Raw genomic sequence first — 21,382 nt, 5'->3', positions numbered from 1 at the left:
TGAGAACGCCCCTAGCTCCATTATGGCTGGCAAAATTTATAATCCGGTTCTTCAGGGCTACTTCAAGTGCGCTTGCTACTGGCTTTCCTGAGCTCACCCTACTCGCCTTGTCACAGCTCTGTCAAAGTGTGATGCTAACTAATAATGAGAAACTCTTGGCCACTCTCAATCTTACATGCCACCACCCCTTTGTTGTTGCCGTCGTTAGTAAGATGAGGGTAGACTGTCGCACAATTAAGCTTAATCTCCACTCACGGTGCACATATTCCGCAAAGACAACCTTGTTTTCCGTTGCATGCAAAATTACCGTCTGCGTTTCTACCGAATTCCACCTACGTACTTTACTGGTGCCGCATTCTTGTTATATCCACGTGCTATAACAGGCGTCTACTCTTCATTGAGGAGCTGCAACCGGGGCTGAGTTCCACCTACTCTTCAGCACGGTCAAAATGGCAGGGCTCGTCCGGGATTTGAACCCGGGACCTCCTGCACCCAAAACAGGAATCATACCCCTAGACCAACGAGCCACCTGCCTGGAGCAGTCAAGTTAATCCCAGGTAGTGGACCTCACAGGGAACACAAACTTTTACGTGAATTCGCAAGATAAACGCTTTCTGCAGGCAGCACTCACCACTGATGAGAAGAATATTAAAGGCAACGAATAAAAAGCGAAATAACTTCATCGAACACTGCTTATGAACAGCCGGCAGTGCCTCAGTTTCGGTATGTGGTTTCTCAGGGTTAAGAGAAGGCGAATGCACTAAACAAAAGAACATCGGGAAACCAAGCACCAACTCATAACGAAAAGATTGCACAATATACTGCAAGTAAAATTTACAGAAGACGGATACTGAAGACGCCGCAGACAAAAGAATTATTCTATCCAGTAACGATTATCTAGGAAGCGTAAATTGCATGTGCTGCTCCACCACACAACTTCTTTTGATACTGTTTTACTTATTCTAAATTTTCATTGCCTGATCGTCTCTAGAATACTGTGTGGTATCACCTGGTTTCCAACAGCGATAGTAGTAAGTAAATCGACTACAAAGTCTTTCAAAGTAGGTCAGACACCAAAAAAAAAAAAAAAAAAAAAACGGAGCTGCGCGTAGCTCATGTCATTCTGCTTTCAAACGTGAATCAGCGGCTGGGAGTAGTGGCGTACTCCTGTAATCCAAGCTACTGGGAGGCTGTTGTGTGGGAGAGATCTGGAAACAACTACAGATTCGGCCGTTCCATGAGCTCAGGAATGGCCGCGATGCCTTCATCGAGCTCTGCAGATCGACATATGACAGCGTGGAAATTTCGGCGAGCGGTGGCTAAGGGTTAAGAGAAGCCAAACGCACTAAACACAAGAAAGTCGGGAAACCGAAGCTCATAACGAAAAGATTGCGGAATGCAGTGCGGAAGCAAAACTTCGAGAAGACCAACTCTGAAGCCATCGGCGCGCTAGGAATTATTCCTCGCAAGAAGCGATCATGTAGGAAGCGCGAGTCGAGGGTGTCGCTCGACCACACAATAAATTTTTGCTTAAACCAAATTTGCAATACCGGTTCGACACTAGAATACTGCGCCTTGGTTCTTCGAAAAGCGATAGTAATAAGCACGTCGACTGCAGTGTCATTTAGGGTAGTGAGTCAGACATGGGGAGGATATAAGGCGGGTGGAATATGCAACGACAGGGGGCATTGCAGGGCGGGCGCCGACTTCTTGCGCTGCGGCGCGCCGGTGCCGGCGGCGGCCTGGCTGGGCTGCTGGTGCCTCCATGTAGAGCTGCCGCCGAGCCCAGGCACCGTGCCGCTAACGAAGCGATTGCCTTTGGTGACATCTTTTGCAATAACGACTGCGCGAATCGACGGTATCTCGTAAGGAAAGAAAGAGCAGCAGCTGCCGCCGAGCCCAGGCGCCGTGCCTAACACGCAGAAGGTCCCCGGTTCGATTGCGGGCGGAAACCCGTTTTCGTCGCACTCAGCAAGACACTTGCTACGATCTCTGCTGTGACCATTTAAATCAACTTCAAACGTTCCACCAGCAGGGTGCACATGGCTCAAATGAAACATGAAACTGTTTCAGAACTGGTTGTCGGATTTTAGCGCTGACTTGGAGGCCTGGAAATGCGCGAAACAGCCGCCGCCATGCGATTTGTTACCACACCGTTGTACAAAACGCAAGAGCTCGTCCGGGATTTGAACCCTGTACCTCCTGCACCCGAAGCGGGAATCATACCCCTAGACCAACGAGCCTGTCCGTTCCGAAAACGCACTGCATGTGAATGACGCCATCTTTGATGGTCTCACCATGTAGGGCTGCAGCTCACCCAGTGTTCTCCCTGTCTGTCGCGGTTGGATTGTTTTCATCGACGTCTTTTACTATAGGAACTTCACGAATCGGAGGGAGCTCGTAGCCGATGCCCTTGCTAACACAGAAGAAAAACTGTTGCTATTACGAGTCTCCGGGTGGTACACGAAACGAACCGTCGTTTCCGTGGTGTAGCGGTTATCACGTCTGCTTTACACGCAGAAGGTCCCCGGTTCGATCCCGGGCGGGAACGCAACAATTTTAATCTATATTTCGGATTTCATTTCCGAGATGACCTCACGTCCGCGTATGCAGAGACAAGCAATGCCGTATGCTAGACGGATAGGGCGTCATTTTACTGTCAAATACTGTTGCTCTCTTATTGCACCGGTATTTGGTAACTGAGAACGCCCCTAGCTCCATTATGGCTGGCAAAATTTATAATCCGGTTCTTCAGGGCTACTTCAAGTGCGCTTGCTACTGGCTTTCCTGAGCTCACCCTACTCGCCTTGTCACAGCTCTGTCAAAGTGTGATGCTAACTAATAATGAGAAACTCTTGGCCACTCTCAATCTTACATGCCACCACCCCTTTGTTGTTGCCGTCGTTAGTAAGATGAGGGTAGACTGTCGCACAATTAAGCTTAATCTCCACTCACGGTGCACATATTCCGCAAAGACAACCTTGTTTTCCGTTGCATGCAAAATTACCGTCTGCGTTTCTACCGAATTCCACCTACGTACTTTACTGGTGCCGCATTCTTGTTATATCCACGTGCTATAACAGGCGTCTACTCTTCATTGAGGAGCTGCAACCGGGGCTGAGTTCCACCTACTCTTCAGCACGGTCAAAATGGCAGGGCTCGTCCGGGATTTGAACCCGGGACCTCCTGCACCCAAAACAGGAATCATACCCCTAGACCAACGAGCCACCTGCCTGGAGCAGTCAAGTTAATCCCAGGTAGTGGACCTCACAGGGAACACAAACTTTTACGTGAATTCGCAAGATAAACGCTTTCTGCAGGCAGCACTCACCACTGATGAGAAGAATATTAAAGGCAACGAATAAAAAGCGAAATAACTTCATCGAACACTGCTTATGAACAGCCGGCAGTGCCTCAGTTTCGGTATGTGGTTTCTCAGGGTTAAGAGAAGGCGAATGCACTAAACAAAAGAACATCGGGAAACCAAGCACCAACTCATAACGAAAAGATTGCACAATATACTGCGAGTAAAATTTACAGAAGACGGATACTGAAGACGCCGCAGACAAAAGAATTATTCTATCCAGTAACGATTATCTAGGAAGCGTAAATTGCATGTGCTGCTCCACCACACAACTTCTTTTGATACTGTTTTACTTATTCTAAATTTTCATTGCCTGATCGTCTCTAGAATACTGTGTGGTATCACCTGGTTTCCAACAGCGATAGTAGTAAGTAAATCGACTACAAAGTCTTTCAAAGTAGGTCAGACACCAAAAAAAAAAAAAAAAAAAACGGAGCTGCGCGTAGCTCATGTCATTCTGCTTTCAAACGTGAATCAGCGGCTGGGAGTAGTGGCGTACTCCTGTAATCCAAGCTACTGGGAGGCTGTTGTGTGGGAGAGATCTGGAAACAACTACAGATTCGGCCGTTCCATGAGCTCAGGAATGGCCGCGATGCCTTCATCGAGCTCTGCAGATCGACATATGACAGCGTGGAAATTTCGGCGAGCGGTGGCTAAGAGTTAAGAGAAGCCAAACGCACTAAACACAAGAAAGTCGGGAAACCGAAGCTCATAACGAAAAGATTGCGGAATGCAGTGCGGAAGCAAAACTTCGAGAAGACCAACTCTGAAGCCATCGGCGCGCTAGGAATTATTCCTCGCAAGAAGCGATCATGTAGGAAGCGCGAGTCGAGGGTGTCGCTCGACCACACAATAAATTTTTGCTTAAACCAAATTTGCAATACCGGTTCGACACTAGAATACTGCGCCTTGGTTCTTCGAAAAGCGATAGTAATAAGCACGTCGACTGCAGTGTCATTTAGGGTAGTGAGTCAGACATGGGGAGGATATAAGGCGGGTGGAATATGCAACGACAGGGGGCATTGCAGGGCGGGCGCCGACTTCTTGCGCTGCGGCGCGCCGGTGCCGGCGGCGGCCTGGCTGGGCTGCTGGTGCCTCCATGTAGAGCTGCCGCCGAGCCCAGGCACCGTGCCGCTAACGAAGCGATTGCCTTTGGTGACATCTTTTGCAATAACGACTGCGCGAGCTGCCGCCGAGCCCAGGCACCGTGCCGCTAACGAAGCGATTGCCTTTGGTGACATCTTTTGCAATAACGACTGCGCGAATCGACGGTATCTCGTAAGGAAAGAAAGAGCAGCAGCTGCCGCCGAGCCCAGGCGCCGTGCCTAACACGCAGAAGGTCCCCGGTTCGATTGCGGGCGGAAACCCGTTTTCGTCGCACTCAGCAAGACACTTGCTACGATCTCTGCTGTGACCATTTAAATCAACTTCAAACGTTCCACCAGCAGGGTGCACATGGCTCAAATGAAACATGAAACTGTTTCAGAACTGGTTGTCGGATTTTAGCGCTGACTTGGAGGCCTGGAAATGCGCGAAACAGCCGCCGCCATGCGATTTGTTACCACACCGTTGTACAAAACGCAAGAGCTCGTCCGGGATTTGAACCCTGTACCTCCTGCACCCGAAGCGGGAATCATACCCCTAGACCAACGAGCCTGTCCGTTCCGAAAACGCACTGCATGTGAATGACGCCATCTTTGATGGTCTCACCATGTAGGGCTGCAGCTCACCCAGTGTTCTCCCTGTCTGTCGCGGTTGGATTGTTTTCATCGACGTCTTTTACTATAGGAACTTCACGAATCGGAGGGAGCTCGTAGCCGATGCCCTTGCTAACACAGAAGAAAAACTGTTGCTATTACGAGTCTCCGGGTGGTACACGAAACGAACCGTCGTTTCCGTGGTGTAGCGGTTATCACGTCTGCTTTACACGCAGAAGGTCCCCGGTTCGATCCCGGGCGGGAACACAACAATTTTAATCTATATTTCGGATTTCATTTCCGAGATGACCTCACGTCCGCGTATGCAGAGACAAGCAATGCCGTATGCTAGACGGATAGGGCGTCATTTTACTGTCAAATACTGTTGCTCTCTTATTGCACCGGTATTTGGTAACTGAGAACGCCCCTAGCTCCATTATGGCTGGCAAAATTTATAATCCGGTTCTTCAGGGCTACTTCAAGTGCGCTTGCTACTGGCTTTCCTGAGCTCACCCTACTCGCCTTGTCACAGCTCTGTCAAAGTGTGATGCTAACTAATAATGAGAAACTCTTGGCCACTCTCAATCTTACATGCCACCACCCCTTTGTTGTTGCCGTCGTTAGTAAGATGAGGGTAGACTGTCGCACAATTAAGCTTAATCTCCACTCACGGTGCACATATTCCGCAAAGACAACCTTGTTTTCCGTTGCATGCAAAATTACCGTCTGCGTTTCTACCGAATTCCACCTACGTACTTTACTGGTGCCGCATTCTTGTTATATCCACGTGCTATAACAGGCGTCTACTCTTCATTGAGGAGCTGCAACCGGGGCTGAGTTCCACCTACTCTTCAGCACGGTCAAAATGGCAGGGCTCGTCCGGGATTTGAACCCGGGACCTCCTGCACCCAAAACAGGAATCATACCCCTAGACCAACGAGCCACCTGCCTGGAGCAGTCAAGTTAATCCCAGGTAGTGGACCTCACAGGGAACACAAACTTTTACGTGAATTCGCAAGATAAACGCTTTCTGCAGGCAGCACTCACCACTGATGAGAAGAATATTAAAGGCAACGAATAAAAAGCGAAATAACTTCATCGAACACTGCTTATGAACAGCCGGCAGTGCCTCAGTTTCGGTATGTGGTTTCTCAGGGTTAAGAGAAGGCGAATGCACTAAACAAAAGAACATCGGGAAACCAAGCACCAACTCATAACGAAAAGATTGCACAATATACTGCAAGTAAAATTTACAGAAGACGGATACTGAAGACGCCGCAGACAAAAGAATTATTCTATCCAGTAACGATTATCTAGGAAGCGTAAATTGCATGTGCTGCTCCACCACACAACTTCTTTTGATACTGTTTTACTTATTCTAAATTTTCATTGCCTGATCGTCTCTAGAATACTGTGTGGTATCACCTGGTTTCCAACAGCGATAGTAGTAAGTAAATCGACTACAAAGTCTTTCAAAGTAGGTCAGACACCAAAAAAAAAAAAAAAAAAAAAAAACGGAGCTGCGCGTAGCTCATGTCATTCTGCTTTCAAACGTGAATCAGCGGCTGGGAGTAGTGGCGTACTCCTGTAATCCAAGCTACTGGGAGGCTGTTGTGTGGGAGAGATCTGGAAACAACTACAGATTCGGCCGTTCCATGAGCTCAGGAATGGCCGCGATGCCTTCATCGAGCTCTGCAGATCGACATATGACAGCGTGGAAATTTCGGCGAGCGGTGGCTAAGGGTTAAGAGAAGCCAAACGCACTAAACACAAGAAAGTCGGGAAACCGAAGCTCATAACGAAAAGATTGCGGAATGCAGTGCGGAAGCAAAACTTCGAGAAGACCAACTCTGAAGCCATCGGCGCGCTAGGAATTATTCCTCGCAAGAAGCGATCATGTAGGAAGCGCGAGTCGAGGGTGTCGCTCGACCACACAATAAATTTTTGCTTAAACCAAATTTGCAATACCGGTTCGACACTAGAATACTGCGCCTTGGTTCTTCGAAAAGCGATAGTAATAAGCACGTCGACTGCAGTGTCATTTAGGGTAGTGAGTCAGACATGGGGAGGATATAAGGCGGGTGGAATATGCAACGACAGGGGGCATTGCAGGGCGGGCGCCGACTTCTTGCGCTGCGGCGCGCCGGTGCCGGCGGCGGCCTGGCTGGGCTGCTGGTGCCTCCATGTAGAGCTGCCGCCGAGCCCAGGCACCGTGCCGCTAACGAAGCGATTGCCTTTGGTGACATCTTTTGCAATAACGACTGCGCGAATCGACGGTATCTCGTAAGGAAAGAAAGAGCAGCAGCTGCCGCCGAGCCCAGGCGCCGTGCCTAACACGCAGAAGGTCCCCGGTTCGATTGCGGGCGGAAACCCGTTTTCGTCGCACTCAGCAAGACACTTGCTACGATCTCTGCTGTGACCATTTAAATCAACTTCAAACGTTCCACCAGCAGGGTGCACATGGCTCAAATGAAACATGAAACTGTTTCAGAACTGGTTGTCGGATTTTAGCGCTGACTTGGAGGCCTGGAAATGCGCGAAACAGCCGCCGCCATGCGATTTGTTACCACACCGTTGTACAAAACGCAAGAGCTCGTCCGGGATTTGAACCCTGTACCTCCTGCACCCGAAGCGGGAATCATACCCCTAGACCAACGAGCCTGTCCGTTCCGAAAACGCACTGCATGTGAATGACGCCATCTTTGATGGTCTCACCATGTAGGGCTGCAGCTCACCCAGTGTTCTCCCTGTCTGTCGCGGTTGGATTGTTTTCATCGACGTCTTTTACTATAGGAACTTCACGAATCGGAGGGAGCTCGTAGCCGATGCCCTTGCTAACACAGAAGAAAAACTGTTGCTATTACGAGTCTCCGGGTGGTACACGAAACGAACCGTCGTTTCCGTGGTGTAGCGGTTATCACGTCTGCTTTACACGCAGAAGGTCCCCGGTTCGATCCCGGGCGGGAACACAACAATTTTAATCTATATTTCGGATTTCATTTCCGAGATGACCTCACGTCCGCGTATGCAGAGACAAGCAATGCCGTATGCTAGACGGATAGGGCGTCATTTTACTGTCAAATACTGTTGCTCTCTTATTGCACCGGTATTTGGTAACTGAGAACGCCCCTAGCTCCATTATGGCTGGCAAAATTTATAATCCGGTTCTTCAGGGCTACTTCAAGTGCGCTTGCTACTGGCTTTCCTGAGCTCACCCTACTCGCCTTGTCACAGCTCTGTCAAAGTGTGATGCTAACTAATAATGAGAAACTCTTGGCCACTCTCAATCTTACATGCCACCACCCCTTTGTTGTTGCCGTCGTTAGTAAGATGAGGGTAGACTGTCGCACAATTAAGCTTAATCTCCACTCACGGTGCACATATTCCGCAAAGACAACCTTGTTTTCCGTTGCATGCAAAATTACCGTCTGCGTTTCTACCGAATTCCACCTACGTACTTTACTGGTGCCGCATTCTTGTTATATCCACGTGCTATAACAGGCGTCTACTCTTCATTGAGGAGCTGCAACCGGGGCTGAGTTCCACCTACTCTTCAGCACGGTCAAAATGGCAGGGCTCGTCCGGGATTTGAACCCGGGACCTCCTGCACCCAAAACAGGAATCATACCCCTAGACCAACGAGCCACCTGCCTGGAGCAGTCAAGTTAATCCCAGGTAGTGGACCTCACAGGGAACACAAACTTTTACGTGAATTCGCAAGATAAACGCTTTCTGCAGGCAGCACTCACCACTGATGAGAAGAATATTAAAGGCAACGAATAAAAAGCGAAATAACTTCATCGAACACTGCTTATGAACAGCCGGCAGTGCCTCAGTTTCGGTATGTGGTTTCTCAGGGTTAAGAGAAGGCGAATGCACTAAACAAAAGAACATCGGGAAACCAAGCACCAACTCATAACGAAAAGATTGCACAATATACTGCAAGTAAAATTTACAGAAGACGGATACTGAAGACGCCGCAGACAAAAGAATTATTCTATCCAGTAACGATTATCTAGGAAGCGTAAATTGCATGTGCTGCTCCACCACACAACTTCTTTTGATACTGTTTTACTTATTCTAAATTTTCATTGCCTGATCGTCTCTAGAATACTGTGTGGTATCACCTGGTTTCCAACAGCGATAGTAGTAAGTAAATCGACTACAAAGTCTTTCAAAGTAGGTCAGACACCAAAAAAAAAAAAAAAAAAAAAAACGGAGCTGCGCGTAGCTCATGTCATTCTGCTTTCAAACGTGAATCAGCGGCTGGGAGTAGTGGCGTACTCCTGTAATCCAAGCTACTGGGAGGCTGTTGTGTGGGAGAGATCTGGAAACAACTACAGATTCGGCCGTTCCATGAGCTCAGGAATGGCCGCGATGCCTTCATCGAGCTCTGCAGATCGACATATGACAGCGTGGAAATTTCGGCGAGCGGTGGCTAAGGGTTAAGAGAAGCCAAACGCACTAAACACAAGAAAGTCGGGAAACCGAAGCTCATAACGAAAAGATTGCGGAATGCAGTGCGGAAGCAAAACTTCGAGAAGACCAACTCTGAAGCCATCGGCGCGCTAGGAATTATTCCTCGCAAGAAGCGATCATGTAGGAAGCGCAAGTCGAGGGTGTCGCTCGACCACACAATAAATTTTTGCTTAATCCAAATTTGCAATACCGGTTCGACACTAGAATACTGCGCCTTGGTTCTTCGAAAAGCGATAGTAATAAGCACGTCGACTGCAGTGTCATTTAGGGTAGTGAGTCAGACATGGGGAGGATATAAGGCGGGTGGAATATGCAACGACAGGGGGCATTGCAGGGCGGGCGCCGACTTCTTGCGCTGCGGCGCGCCGGTGCCGGCGGCGGCCTGGCTGGGCTGCTGGTGCCTCCATGTAGAGCTGCCGCCGAGCCCAGGCACCGTGCCGCTAACGAAGCGATTGCCTTTGGTGACATCTTTTGCAATAACGACTGCGCGAATCGACGGTATCTCGTAAGGAAAGAAAGAGCAGCAGCTGCCGCCGAGCCCAGGCACCGTGCCGCTAACGAAGCGATTGCCTTTGGTGACATCTTTTGCAATAACGACTGTGCGAATCGACGGTATCTCGTAAGGAAAGAAAGAGCAGCAGCTGCCGCCGAGCCCAGGCGCCGTGCCTAACACGCAGAAGGTCCCCGGTTCGATTGCGGGCGGAAACCCGTTTTCGTCGCACTCAGCAAGACACTTGCTACGATCTCTGCTGTGACCATTTAAATCAACTTCAAACGTTCCACCAGCAGGGTGCACATGGCTCAAATGAAACATGAAACTGTTTCAGAACTGGTTGTCGGATTTTAGCGCTGACTTGGAGGCCTGGAAATGCGCGAAACAGCCGCCGCCATGCGATTTGTTACCACACCGTTGTACAAAACGCAAGAGCTCGTCCGGGATTTGAACCCTGTACCTCCTGCACCCGAAGCGGGAATCATACCCCTAGACCAACGAGCCTGTCCGTTCCGAAAACGCACTGCATGTGAATGACGCCATCTTTGATGGTCTCACCATGTAGGGCTGCAGCTCACCCAGTGTTCTCCCTGTCTGTCGCGGTTGGATTGTTTTCATCGACGTCTTTTACTATAGGAACTTCACGAATCGGAGGGAGCTCGTAGCCGATGCCCTTGCTAACACAGAAGAAAAACTGTTGCTATTACGAGTCTCCGGGTGGTACACGAAACGAACCGTCGTTTCCGTGGTGTAGCGGTTATCACGTCTGCTTTACACGCAGAAGGTCCCCGGTTCGATCCCGGGCGGGAACACAACAATTTTAATCTATATTTCGGATTTCATTTCCGAGATGACCTCACGTCCGCGTATGCAGAGACAAGCAATGCCGTATGCTAGACGGATAGGGCGTCATTTTACTGTCAAATACTGTTGCTCTCTTATTGCACCGGTATTTGGTAACTGAGAACGCCCCTAGCTCCATTATGGCTGGCAAAATTTATAATCCGGTTCTTCAGGGCTACTTCAAGTGCGCTTGCTACTGGCTTTCCTGAGCTCACCCTACTCGCCTTGTCACAGCTCTGTCAAAGTGTGATGCTAACTAATAATGAGAAACTCTTGGCCACTCTCAATCTTACATGCCACCACCCCTTTGTTGTTGCCGTCGTTAGTAAGATGAGGGTAGACTGTCGCACAATTAAGCTTAATCTCCACTCACGGTGCACATATTCCGCAAAGACAACCTTGTTTTCCGTTGCATGCAAAATTACCGTCTGCGTTTCTACCGAATTCCACCTACGTACTTTACTGGTGCCGCATTCTTGTTATATCCACGTGCTATAACAGGCGTCTACTCTTCATTGAGGAGCTGCAACCGGGGCTGAGTTCCACCTACTCTTCAGCACGGTCAAAATGGCAGGGCTCGTCCGGGATTTGAACCCGGGACCTCCTGCACCCAAAACAGGAATCATACCCCTAGACCAACGAGCCACCTGCCTGGAGCAGTCAAGTTAATCCCAGGTAGTGGACCTCACAGGGAACACAAACTTTTACGTGAATTCGCAAGATAAACGCTTTCTGCAGGCAGCACTCACCACTGATGAGAAGAATATTAAAGGCAACGAATAAAAAGCGAAATAACTTCATCGAACACTGCTTATGAACAGCCGGCAGTGCCTCAGTTTCGGTATGTGGTTTCTCAGGGTTAAGAGAAGGCGAATGCACTAAACAAAAGAACATCGGGAAACCAAGCACCAACTCATAACGAAAAGATTGCACAATATACTGCAAGTAAAATTTACAGAAGACGGATACTGAAGACGCCGCAGACAAAAGAATTATTCTATCCAGTAACGATTATCTAGGAAGCGTAAATTGCATGTGCTGCTCCACCACACAACTTCTTTTGATACTGTTTTACTTATTCTAAATTTTCATTGCCTGATCGTCTCTAGAATACTGTGTGGTATCACCTGGTTTCCAACAGCGATAGTAGTAAGTAAATCGACTACAAAGTCTTTCAAAGTAGGTCAGACACCAAAAAAAAAAAAAAAAAAAAAAAAACGGAGCTGCGCGTAGCTCATGTCATTCTGCTTTCAAACGTGAATCAGCGGCTGGGAGTAGTGGCGTACTCCTGTAATCCAAGCTACTGGGAGGCTGTTGTGTGGGAGAGATCTGGAAACAACTACAGATTCGGCCGTTCCATGAGCTCAGGAATGGCCGCGATGCCTTCATCGAGCTCTGCAGATCGACATATGACAGCGTGGAAATTTCGGCGAGCGGTGGCTAAGGGTTAAGAGAAGCCAAACGCACTAAACACAAGAAAGTCGGGAAACCGAAGCTCATAACGAAAAGATTGCGGAATGCAGTGCGGAAGCAAAACTTCGAGAAGACCAACTCTGAAGCCATCGGCGCGCTAGGAATTATTCCTCGCAAGAAGCGATCATGTAGGAAGCGCGAGTCGAGGGTGTCGCTCGACCACACAATAAATTTTTGCTTAAACCAAATTTGCAATACCGGTTCGACACTAGAATACTGCGCCTTGGTTCTTCGAAAAGCGATAGTAATAAGCACGTCGACTGCAGTGTCATTTAGGGTAGTGAGTCAGACATGGGGAGGATATAAGGCGGGTGGAATATGCAACGACAGGGGGCATTGCAGGGCGGGCGCCGACTTCTTGCGCTGCGGCGCGCCGGTGCCGGCGGCGGCCTGGCTGGGCTGCTGGTGCCTCCATGTAGAGCTGCCGCCGAGCCCAGGCACCGTGCCGCTAACGAAGCGATTGCCTTTGGTGACATCTTTTGCAATAACGACTGCGCGAATCGACGGTATCTCGTAAGGAAAGAAAGAGCAGCAGCTGCCGCCGAGCCCAGGCGCCGTGCCTAACACGCAGAAGGTCCCCGGTTCGATTGCGGGCGGAAACCCGTTTTCGTCGCACTCAGCAAGACACTTGCTACGATCTCTGCTGTGACCATTTAAATCAACTTCAAACGTTCCACCAGCAGGGTGCACATGGCTCAAATGAAACATGAAACTGTTTCAGAACTGGTTGTCGGATTTTAGCGCTGACTTGGAGGCCTGGAAATGCGCGAAACAGCCGCCGCCATGCGATTTGTTACCACACCGTTGTACAAAACGCAAGAGCTCGTCCGGGATTTGAACCCTGTACCTCCTGCACCCGAAGCGGGAATCATACCCCTAGACCAACGAGCCTGTCCGTTCCGAAAACGCACTGCATGTGAATGACGCCATCTTTGATGGTCTCACCATGTAGGGCTGCAGCTCACCCAGTGTTCTCCCTGTCTGTCGCGGTTGGATTGTTTTCATCGACGTCTTTTACTATAGGAACTTCACGAATCGGAGGGAGCTCGTAGCCGATGCCCTTGCTAACACAGAAGAAAAACTGTTGCTATTACGAGTCTCCGGGTGGTACACGAAACGAACCGTCGTTTCCGTGGTGTAGCGGTTATCACGTCTGCTTTACACGCAGAAGGTCCCCGGTTCGATCCCGGGCGGGAACACAACAATTTTAATCTATATTTCGGATTTCATTTCCGAGATGACCTCACGTCCGCGTATGCAGAGACAAGCAATGCCGTATGCTAGACGGATAGGGCGTCATTTTACTGTCAAATACTGTTGCTCTCTTATTGCACCGGTATTTGGTAACTGAGAACGCCCCTAGCTCCATTATGGCTGGCAAAATTTATAATCCGGTTCTTCAGGGCTACTTCAAGTGCGCTTGCTACTGGCTTTCCTGAGCTCACCCTACTCGCCTTGTCACAGCTCTGTCAAAGTGTGATGCTAACTAATAATGAGAAACTCTTGGCCACTCTCAATCTTACATGCCACCACCCCTTTGTTGTTGCCGTCGTTAGTAAGATGAGGGTAGACTGTCGCACAATTAAGCTTAATCTCCACTCACGGTGCACATATTCCGCAAAGACAACCTTGTTTTCCGTTGCATGCAAAATTACCGTCTGCGTTTCTACCGAATTCCACCTACGTACTTTACTGGTGCCGCATTCTTGTTATATCCACGTGCTATAACAGGCGTCTACTCTTCATTGAGGAGCTGCAACCGGGGCTGAGTTCCACCTACTCTTCAGCACGGTCAAAATGGCAGGGCTCGTCCGGGATTTGAACCCGGGACCTCCTGCACCCAAAACAGGAATCATACCCCTAGACCAACGAGCCACCTGCCTGGAGCAGTCAAGTTAATCCCAGGTAGTGGACCTCACAGGGAACACAAACTTTTACGTGAATTCGCAAGATAAACGCTTTCTGCAGGCAGCACTCACCACTGATGAGAAGAATATTAAAGGCAACGAATAAAAAGCGAAATAACTTCATCGAACACTGCTTATGAACAGCCGGCAGTGCCTCAGTTTCGGTATGTGGTTTCTCAGGGTTAAGAGAAGGCGAATGCACTAAACAAAAGAACATCGGGAAACCAAGCACCAACTCATAACGAAAAGATTGCACAATATACTGCAAGTAAAATTTACAGAAGACGGATACTGAAGACGCCGCAGACAAAAGAATTATTCTATCCAGTAACGATTATCTAGGAAGCGTAAATTGCATGTGCTGCTCCACCACACAACTTCTTTTGATACTGTTTTACTTATTCTAAATTTTCATTGCCTGATCGTCTCTAGAATACTGTGTGGTATCACCTGGTTTCCAACAGCGATAGTAGTAAGTAAATCGACTACAAAGTCTTTCAAAGTAGGTCAGACACCAAAAAAAAAAAAAAAAAAAAAAACGGAGCTGCGCGTAGCTCATGTCATTCTGCTTTCAAACGTGAATCAGCGGCTGGGAGTAGTGGCGTACTCCTGTAATCCAAGCTACTGGGAGGCTGTTGTGTGGGAGAGATCTGGAAACAACTACAGATTCGGCCGTTCCATGAGCTCAGGAATGGCCGCGATGCCTTCATCGAGCTCTGCAGATCGACATATGACAGCGTGGAAATTTCGGCGAGCGGTGGCTAAGGGTTAAGAGAAGCCAAACGCACTAAACACAAGAAAGTCGGGAAACCGAAGCTCATAACGAAAAGATTGCGGAATGCAGTGCGGAAGCAAAACTTCGAGAAGACCAACTCTGAAGCCATCGGCGCGCTAGGAATTATTCCTCGCAAGAAGCGATCATGTAGGAAGCGCGAGTCGAGGGTGTCGCTCGACCACACAATAAATTTTTGCTTAAACCAAATTTGCAATACCGGTTCGACACTAGAATACTGCGCCTTGGTTCTTCGAAAAGCGATAGTAATAAGCACGTCGACTGCAGTGTCATTTAGGGTAGTGAGTCAGACATGGGGAGGATATAAGGCGGGTGGAATATGCAACGACAGGGGGCATTGCAGGGCGGGCGCCGACTTCTTGCGCTGCGGCGCGCCGGTGCCGGCGGCGGCCTGGCTGGGCTGCTGGTGCCTCCATGTAGAGCTGCCGCCGAGCCCAGGCACCGTGCCGCTAACGAAGCGATTGCCTTTGGTGACATCTTTTGCAATAACGACTGCGCGAATCGACGGTATCTCGTAAGGAAAGAAAGAGCAGCAGCTGCCGCCGAGCCCAGGCGCCGTGCCTAACACGCAGAAGGTCCCCGGTTCGATTGCGGGCGGAAACCCGTTTTCGTCGCACTCAGCAAGACACTTGCTACGATCTCTGCTGTGACCATTTAAATCAACTTCAAACGTTCCACCAGCAGGGTGCACATGGCTCAAATGAAACATGAAACTGTTTCAGAACTGGTTGTCGGATTTTAGCGCTGACTTGGAGGCCTGGAAATGCGCGAAACAGCCGCCGCCATGCGATTTGTTACCACACCGTTGTACAAAACGCAAGAGCTCGTCCGGGATTTGAACCCTGTACCTCCTGCACCCGAAGCGGGAATCATACCCCTAGACCAACGAGCCTGTCCGTTCCGAAAACGCACTGCATGTGAATGACGCCATCTTTGATGGTCTCACCATGTAGGGCTGCAGCTCACCCAGCGTTCTCCCTGTCTGTCGCGGTTGGATTGTTTTCATCGACGTCTTTTACTATAGGAACTTCACGAATCGGAGGGAGCTCGTAGCCGATGCCCTTGCTAACACAGAAGAAAAACTGTTGCTATTACGAGTCTCCGGGTGGTACACGAAACGAACCGTCGTTTCCGTGGTGTAGCGGTTATCACGTCTGCTTTACACGCAGAAGGTCCCCGGTTCGATCCCGGGCGGGAACACAACAATTTTAATCTATATTTCGGATTTCATTTCCGAGATGACCTCACGTCCGCGTATGCAGAGACAAGCAATGCCGTATGCTAGACGGATAGGGCGTCATTTTACTGTCAAATACTGTTGCTCTCTTATTGCACCGGTATTTGGTAACTGAGAACGCCCCTAGCTCCATTATGGCTGGCAAAATTTATAATCCGGTTCTTCAGGGCTACTTCAAGTGCGCTTGCTACTGGCTTTCCTGAGCTCACCCTACTCGCCTTGTCACAGCTCTGTCAAAGTGTGATGCTAACTAATAATGAGAAACTCTTGGCCACTCTCAATCTTACATGCCACCACCCCTTTGTTGTTGCCGTCGTTAGTAAGATGAGGGTAGACTGTCGCACAATTAAGCTTAATCTCCACTCACGGTGCACATATTCCGCAAAGACAACCTTGTTTTCCGTTGCATGCAAAATTACCGTCTGCGTTTCTACCGAATTCCACCTACGTACTTTACTGGTGCCGCATTCTTGTTATATCCACGTGCTATAACAGGCGTCTACTCTTCATTGAGGAGCTGCAACCGGGGCTGAGTTCCACCTACTCTTCAGCACGGTCAAAATGGCAGGGCTCGTCCGGGATTTGAACCCGGGACCTCCTGCACCCAAAACAGGAATCATACCCCTAGACCAACGAGCCACCTGCCTGGAGCAGTCAAGTTAATCCCAGGTAGTGGACCTCACAGGGAACACAAACTTTTACGTGAATTCGCAAGATAAACGCTTTCTGCAGGCAGCACTCACCACTGATGAGAAGAATATTAAAGGCAACGAATAAAAAGCGAAATAACTTCATCGAACACTGCTTATGAACAGCCGGCAGTGCCTCAGTTTCGGTATGTGGTTTCTCAGGGTTAAGAGAAGGCGAATGCACTAAACAAAAGAACATCGGGAAACCAAGCACCAACTCATAACGAAAAGATTGCACAATATACTGCAAGTAAAATTTACAGAAGACGGATACTGAAGACGCCGCAGACAAAAGAATTATTCTATCCAGTAACGATTATCTAGGAAGCGTAAATTGCATGTGCTGCTCCACCACACAACTTCTTTTGATACTGTTTTACTTATTCTAAATTTTCATTGCCTGATCGTCTCTAGAATACTGTGTGGTATCACCTGGTTTCCAACAGCGATAGTAGTAAGTAAATCGACTACAAAGTCTTTCAAAGTAGGTCAGACACCAAAAAAAAAAAAAAAAAAAAAAAACGGAGCTGCGCGTAGCTCATGTCATTCTGCTTTCAAACGTGAATCAGCGGCTGGGAGTAGTGGCGTACTCCTGTAATCCAAGCTACTGGGAGGTTGTTGTGTGGGAGAGATCTGGAAACAACTACAGATTCGGCCGTTCCATGAGCTCAGGAATGGCCGCGATGCCTTCATCGAGCTCTGCAGATCGACATATGACAGCGTGGAAATTTCGGCGAGCGGTGGCTAAGGGTTAAGAGAAGCCAAACGCACTAAACACAAGAAAGTCGGGAAACCGAAGCTCATAACGAAAAGATTGCGGAATGCAGTGCGGAAGCAAAACTTCGAGAAGACCAACTCTGAAGCCATCGGCGCGCTAGGAATTATTCCTCGCAAGAAGCGATCATGTAGGAAGCGCGAGTCGAGGGTGTCGCTCGACCACACAATAAATTTTTGCTTAAACCAAATTTGCAATACCGGTTCGACACTAGAATACTGCGCCTTGGTTCTTCGAAAAGCGATAGTAATAAGCACGTCGACTGCAGTGTCATTTAGGGTAGTGAGTCAGACATGGGGAGGATATAAGGCGGGTGGAATATGCAACGACAGGGGGCATTGCAGGGCGGGCGCCGACTTCTTGCGCTGCGGCGCGCCGGTGCCGGCGGCGGCCTGGCTGGGCTGCTGGTGCCTCCATGTAGAGCTGCCGCCGAGCCCAGGCACCGTGCCGCTAACGAAGCGATTGCCTTTGGTGACATCTTTTGCAATAACGACTGCGCGAATCGACGGTATCTCGTAAGGAAAGAAAGAGCAGCAGCTGCCGCCGAGCCCAGGCGCCGTGCCTAACACGCAGAAGGTCCCCGGTTCGATTGCGGGCGGAAACCCGTTTTCGTCGCACTCAGCAAGACACTTGCTACGATCTCTGCTGTGACCATTTAAATCAACTTCAAACGTTCCACCAGCAGGGTGCACATGGCTCAAATGAAACATGAAACTGTTTCAGAACTGGTTGTCGGATTTTAGCGCTGACTTGGAGGCCTGGAAATGCGCGAAACAGCCGCCGCCATGCGATTTGTTACCACACCGTTGTACAAAACGCAAGAGCTCGTCCGGGATTTGAACCCTGTACCTCCTGCACCCGAAGCGGGAATCATACCCCTAGACCAACGAGCCTGTCCGTTCCGAAAACGCACTGCATGTGAATGACGCCATCTTTGATGGTCTCACCATGTAGGGCTGCAGCTCACCCAGTGTTCTCCCTGTCTGTCGCGGTTGGATTGTTTTCATCGACGTCTTTTACTATAGGAACTTCACGAATCGGAGGGAGCTCGTAGCCGATGCCCTTGCTAACACAGAAGAAAAACTGTTGCTATTACGAGTCTCCGGGTGGTACACGAAACGAACCGTCGTTTCCGTGGTGTAGCGGTTATCACGTCTGCTTTACACGCAGAAGGTCCCCGGTTCGATCCCGGGCGGGAACACAACAATTTTAATCTATATTTCGGATTTCATTTCCGAGATGACCTCACGTCCGCGTATGCAGAGACAAGCAATGCCGTATGCTAGACGGATAGGGCGTCATTTTACTGTCAAATACTGTTGCTCTCTTATTGCACCGGTATTTGGTAACTGAGAACGCCCCTAGCTCCATTATGGCTGGCAAAATTTATAATCCGGTTCTTCAGGGCTACTTCAAGTGCGCTTGCTACTGGCTTTCCTGAGCTCACCCTACTCGCCTTGTCACAGCTCTGTCAAAGTGTGATGCTAACTAATAATGAGAAACTCTTGGCCACTCTCAATCTTACATGCCACCACCCCTTTGTTGTTGCCGTCGTTAGTAAGATGAGGGTAGACTGTCGCACAATTAAGCTTAATCTCCACTCACGGTGCACATATTCCGCAAAGACAACCTTGTTTTCCGTTGCATGCAAAATTACCGTCTGCGTTTCTACCGAATTCCACCTACGTACTTTACTGGTGCCGCATTCTTGTTATATCCACGTGCTATAACAGGCGTCTACTCTTCATTGAGGAGCTGCAACCGGGGCTGAGTTCCACCTACTCTTCAGCACGGTCAAAATGGCAGGGCTCGTCCGGGATTTGAACCCGGGACCTCCTGCACCCAAAACAGGAATCATACCCCTAGACCAACGAGCCACCTGCCTGGAGCAGTCAAGTTAATCCCAGGTAGTGGACCTCACAGGGAACACAAACTTTTACGTGAATTCGCAAGATAAACGCTTTCTGCAGGCAGCACTCACCACTGATGAGAAGAATATTAAAGGCAACGAATAAAAAGCGAAATAACTTCATCGAACACTGCTTATGAACAGCCGGCAGTGCCTCAGTTTCGGTATGTGGTTTCTCAGGGTTAAGAGAAGGCGAATGCACTAAACAAAAGAACATCGGGAAACCAAGCACCAACTCATAACGAAAAGATTGCACAATATACTGCAAGTAAAATTTACAGAAGACGGATACTGAAGACGCCGCAGACAAAAGAATTATTCTATCCAGTAACGATTATCTAGGAAGCGTAAATTGCATGTGCTGCTCCACCACACAACTTCTTTTGATACTGTTTTACTTATTCTAAATTTTCATTGCCTGATCGTCTCTAGAATACTGTGTGGTATCACCTGGTTTCCAACAGCGATAGTAGTAAGTAAATCGACTACAAAGTCTTTCAAAGTAGGTCAGACACCAAAAAAAAAAAAAAAAAAAAAACGGAGCTGCGCGTAGCTCATGTCATTCTGCTTTCAAACGTGAATCAGCGGCTGGGAGTAGTGGCGTACTCCTGTAATCCAAGCTACTGGGAGGCTGTTGTGTGGGAGAGATCTGGAAACAACTACAGATTCGGCCGTTCCATGAGCTCAGGAATGGCCGCGATGCCTTCATCGAGCTCTGCAGATCGACATATGACAGCGTGGAAATTTCGGCGAGCGGTGGCTAAGGGTTAAGAGAAGCCAAACGCACTAAACACAAGAAAGTCGGGAAACCGAAGCTCATAACGAAAAGATTGCGGAATGCAGTGCGGAAGCAAAACTTCGAGAAGACCAACTCTGAAGCCATCGGCGCGCTAGGAATTATTCCTCGCAAGAAGCGATCATGTAGGAAGCGCGAGTCGAGGGTGTCGCTCGACCACACAATAAATTTTTGCTTAAACCAAATTTGCAATACCGGTTCGACACTAGAATACTGCGCCTTGGTTCTTCGAAAAGCGATAGTAATAAGCACGTCGACTGCAGTGTCATTTAGGGTAGTGAGTCAGACATGGGGAGGATATAAGGCGGGTGGAATATGCAACGACAGGGGGCATTGCAGGGCGGGCGCCGACTTCTTGCGCTGCGGCGCGCCGGTGCCGGCGGCGGCCTGGCTGGGCTGCTGGTGCCTCCATGTAGAGCTGCCGCCGAGCCCAGGCACCGTGCCGCTAACGAAGCGATTGCCTTTGGTGACATCTTTTGCAATAACGACTGCGCGAATCGACGGTATCTCGTAAGGAAAGAAAGAGCAGCAGCTGCCGCCGAGCCCAGGCGCCGTGCCTAACACGCAGAAGGTCCCCGGTTCGATTGCGGGCGGAAACCCGTTTTCGTCGCACTCAGCAAGACACTTGCTACGATCTCTGCTGTGACCATTTAAATCAACTTCAAACGTTCCACCAGCAGGGTGCACATGGCTCAAATGAAACATGAAACTGTTTCAGAACTGGTTGTCGGATTTTAGCGCTGACTTGGAGGCCTGGAAATGCGCGAAACAGCCGCCGCCATGCGATTTGTTACCACACCGTTGTACAAAACGCAAGAGCTCGTCCGGGATTTGAACCCTGTACCTCCTGCACCCGAAGCGGGAATCATACCCCTAGACCAACGAGCCTGTCCGTTCCGAAAACGCACTGCATGTGAATGACGCCAT

At 49.3% G+C, this 21,382-nt stretch overlaps 15 non-coding genes across 15 annotated transcripts; 7 read left to right on the top strand and 8 right to left on the bottom strand.

Moving 5' to 3' along the window:
- Positions 1-455: 455 nt before the first annotated feature.
- Trnap-ugg (transfer RNA proline (anticodon UGG)) lies at positions 456-527 on the bottom strand. The gene has a single exon. It is a non-coding gene; the product is annotated as a tRNA-Pro (tRNA).
- Positions 528-2,478: 1,951 nt separating this feature from the next.
- Trnav-uac (transfer RNA valine (anticodon UAC)) lies at positions 2,479-2,551 on the top strand. The gene has a single exon. It is a non-coding gene; the product is annotated as a tRNA-Val (tRNA).
- Positions 2,552-3,155: 604 nt separating this feature from the next.
- Trnap-ugg (transfer RNA proline (anticodon UGG)) lies at positions 3,156-3,227 on the bottom strand. The gene has a single exon. It is a non-coding gene; the product is annotated as a tRNA-Pro (tRNA).
- A 2,028-nt stretch (positions 3,228-5,255) lies between these two features.
- Positions 5,256-5,328, top strand: Trnav-uac (transfer RNA valine (anticodon UAC)). The gene has a single exon. It is a non-coding gene; the product is annotated as a tRNA-Val (tRNA).
- A 604-nt stretch (positions 5,329-5,932) lies between these two features.
- Positions 5,933-6,004, bottom strand: Trnap-ugg (transfer RNA proline (anticodon UGG)). Its single transcript has one exon. It is a non-coding gene; the product is annotated as a tRNA-Pro (tRNA).
- Positions 6,005-7,957: 1,953 nt separating this feature from the next.
- Positions 7,958-8,030, top strand: Trnav-uac (transfer RNA valine (anticodon UAC)). Its single transcript has one exon. It is a non-coding gene; the product is annotated as a tRNA-Val (tRNA).
- Positions 8,031-8,634: 604 nt separating this feature from the next.
- Trnap-ugg (transfer RNA proline (anticodon UGG)) lies at positions 8,635-8,706 on the bottom strand. The gene has a single exon. It is a non-coding gene; the product is annotated as a tRNA-Pro (tRNA).
- Positions 8,707-10,772: 2,066 nt separating this feature from the next.
- On the top strand, positions 10,773-10,845 carry Trnav-uac (transfer RNA valine (anticodon UAC)). Its single transcript has one exon. It is a non-coding gene; the product is annotated as a tRNA-Val (tRNA).
- Positions 10,846-11,449: 604 nt separating this feature from the next.
- Trnap-ugg (transfer RNA proline (anticodon UGG)) lies at positions 11,450-11,521 on the bottom strand. The gene has a single exon. It is a non-coding gene; the product is annotated as a tRNA-Pro (tRNA).
- Positions 11,522-13,475: 1,954 nt separating this feature from the next.
- Trnav-uac (transfer RNA valine (anticodon UAC)) lies at positions 13,476-13,548 on the top strand. Its single transcript has one exon. It is a non-coding gene; the product is annotated as a tRNA-Val (tRNA).
- Positions 13,549-14,152: 604 nt separating this feature from the next.
- On the bottom strand, positions 14,153-14,224 carry Trnap-ugg (transfer RNA proline (anticodon UGG)). The gene has a single exon. It is a non-coding gene; the product is annotated as a tRNA-Pro (tRNA).
- A 1,952-nt stretch (positions 14,225-16,176) lies between these two features.
- Trnav-uac (transfer RNA valine (anticodon UAC)) lies at positions 16,177-16,249 on the top strand. Its single transcript has one exon. It is a non-coding gene; the product is annotated as a tRNA-Val (tRNA).
- Positions 16,250-16,853: 604 nt separating this feature from the next.
- On the bottom strand, positions 16,854-16,925 carry Trnap-ugg (transfer RNA proline (anticodon UGG)). The gene has a single exon. It is a non-coding gene; the product is annotated as a tRNA-Pro (tRNA).
- Positions 16,926-18,878: 1,953 nt separating this feature from the next.
- On the top strand, positions 18,879-18,951 carry Trnav-uac (transfer RNA valine (anticodon UAC)). Its single transcript has one exon. It is a non-coding gene; the product is annotated as a tRNA-Val (tRNA).
- A 604-nt stretch (positions 18,952-19,555) lies between these two features.
- Trnap-ugg (transfer RNA proline (anticodon UGG)) lies at positions 19,556-19,627 on the bottom strand. Its single transcript has one exon. It is a non-coding gene; the product is annotated as a tRNA-Pro (tRNA).
- Positions 19,628-21,382: the final 1,755 nt, after the last annotated feature.

The sequence above is a fragment of the Schistocerca cancellata genome, unplaced genomic scaffold (assembly GCF_023864275.1).
Source record: "Schistocerca cancellata isolate TAMUIC-IGC-003103 unplaced genomic scaffold, iqSchCanc2.1 HiC_scaffold_1080, whole genome shotgun sequence".
Taxonomy (NCBI): domain Eukaryota; kingdom Metazoa; phylum Arthropoda; class Insecta; order Orthoptera; family Acrididae; genus Schistocerca; species Schistocerca cancellata.
This window is presented reverse-complemented; position numbering and strand designations above follow the sequence as displayed.